A 2,741-nucleotide genomic window follows, 5' to 3' on the forward strand; every position below is an offset into this window, starting at 1 on the left:
CTATTCCAAAAAATACTACAAGTTACATTACATGACAGTTATGATTGTGATAGCCCCTCCTCTCTCCTCCCCTCCCCTCCCCTCTCCTCTCCTCTCCTCTCCTCTTCTCCTTTTTCTTCTTTGGAATAGGTCCAGCTGTTTTTAAGTACTTAACAGATGAAGCTAGTTACATCAAAGAAATATCTTCCTGTATTAACTCAATTGTCTGAAAAATACTACAAGTTACATTACATGACAGTTATGATTGTGATAGAATATGCTTAAGGTCAATAGTCCCTACTTAAGAAATGGAAACAGCCAAATTCTACAGGCCGGAATCTGATGGGATATTTAGAATTATGACTACAGTAAATGAATTAGCAAGGATCCATTTCTTTGTTGTTGTTTACTGTCTGCAAAGCATTTCTAACAAAAATCTTTAAGGAATATATTCTCCTGTTAATGTCATTTTAAAATCAATTTTAAAAACAATTTTTTAGAAATGTACCTTGTCTAGTTTTCAAGTCATAAATGTATAAGAATATTTTACACTTAAGCAGGACATAAGACATAGGTTAGATTAATAATAACTGCTTCAAAAAGGTGATACAATCTGTTTCTAGAAAACCATGCAACTTCCAATCATATTGCTACTGCTGTTTAAGACAGGTATTTGGTGAATCTTGGAGATGCCATGAATCAACTCATAATCATAAGGATTTAGAAAACATATAATATCAATCATATCCCTAAAAGTAACTGAATTTGATGCATTTTTAGGGAATGCTTCATTCACTTTACATGGATATGTATATGAATTGAGAAGATGAAGGGATTCAATATGACAGTTATTGAAGTGTATATTGAAGTTTACACATGGTGTTGAATCAAATTCCCAATGACTTATTGATTGTGATCAACATCTTTATTTTCAATTTTGACTGAAACCGTTATTTCTTCAGCTAAAGTTCTCTAATCAACTATTTCTATGACATTTTAAAAAAGCATTGTTGTAGAGAACAACAGTCAGAAAGTCATCTTCATATGGCCGTATAATATATATGTTAGGACTTGGGAGCACATTTTGTCTTCATATTTCTCTCTCTCTCTCTCTCTCTCTCTCTCTCTCTCTCTCTCTCTCCTCTGTCTCTCTCTCGTGTGTGTGTGTGTTAAAAATTCTTAGAGTTTAAAAATTGTTCTTAGTTTTTCTTAGTTTTCAGAATATACACAAACAAGAATTTCTCCAAAAACAATTTCTGTTCTCATTTGACTCCGTGGAAATCTTTTCATTTGTGATCTAGAAAAATTTCTTTAGAAACACAATGTTCAGATATCTCACAATTCTTATAGGTAAGGCTAATTATTCACCACCCTATAATTTGATACACATTCTATAACTAATGGCATTCTTAATTTTAAACTATTAATGGATAGAAAGATACATTCTTATTTTGATATATAATGAATAATGTATTGCCTGACTTTTTCTATTTTGCGTTAGAGAGTATCTTCCTTAAACTGCCAATCATGTCCTATCTCAGACATATTGTAAGAAAGAGCGTCAGTTAATTTGTTGTTATTGTTGTTGTTTCTTTGTTTTATACAAGGACCGGGCTAGCATCAAATACAAAAATAACCTTAAATTTCTGCTCTTCTTATAAACTATGTGATAGGATTACAGGTTTGTGGTACCATATAGGTTTTATGTGATGCTGAAGATCAAATCAAGAGCTTCATGCACGTGAGACTAGAATTTTAAAAACTGAGCTAATATATCCAAAATTAATTTAATAATCTTTGGAATCATGTTTTTTGAGTTAAATGAAACTGGTACACTGCAAAAATCTCAATGTTTCTTAATTACTTAGCATTGATTTCAACATTTATTTAAATATACAAATAAATATATTAATACTAATATTTTCAAATAATGGCAATTCATTTAAAAATGAATATATGTGAATGTTAAAGAATTTTAATGATCTAAAAGATCTTTTCTTCATTGTTACTAACAGTTTGATGGAAAAAAATCAGACATTGTAGTTATAATTAAAAAGAGCTGCTGATTTTTTTAATATGGAAATTCTATAGCATGTTTTAATTGTCTTATTGTTTGGTGAAAACTATATTATTGGTATTGCAGAAGAAATATATAAATCCACTTTTATATTTCAGGCTGTGAAAATAAAATAAAAGCTGTCATAGAGCATGTATAGAGTAACTTCTGAAAGGCACATTTTATTTGCTACTCCCCTGCTGTTATTCTTCATTATTAAAGACTCAGCTCCATAAATTCTTGATAGAGAAATTTCTCAAATTTCATATGACATCTGGGAAGAAATTATTCAAAAATGGCTCTTGAGTTTGTGAGTTATCACCATGAATTTAAGTTTAATCATGATTTTTACTTGTTGGAAAGAATATGACATTTTACATTTGCATATTATAAATTATACAATCAAGATCTTTCAAATAAACCCTTGTGATCAAATATTTCAGAAATACCACTTCAGATAATGGATTATTAAGTACTAGGATAACAGATTTGTATGTGTGTGAGTGTGTATGGGGGTGTATGTGGGTGGAGGGAGGTGGGTATTTCTTGTGCAATTTAAAGTATATTTTGCTGTTTCAGTAGTATATAATAAAAACACATTTCCAGAATATAAAAACATGTTTAGGGCACACGGCTAAGTTTCATTTGTTTGGCTATTTCACATTTAATGTTCGATACATTCAGCACCCCACAGTCTCCTATAAAT

Source organism: Grammomys surdaster, unplaced genomic scaffold (assembly GCF_004785775.1).
Source record: "Grammomys surdaster isolate TR1022 unplaced genomic scaffold, NIH_TR_1.0 126115, whole genome shotgun sequence".
In the NCBI taxonomy this organism is placed as follows: domain Eukaryota; kingdom Metazoa; phylum Chordata; class Mammalia; order Rodentia; family Muridae; genus Grammomys; species Grammomys surdaster.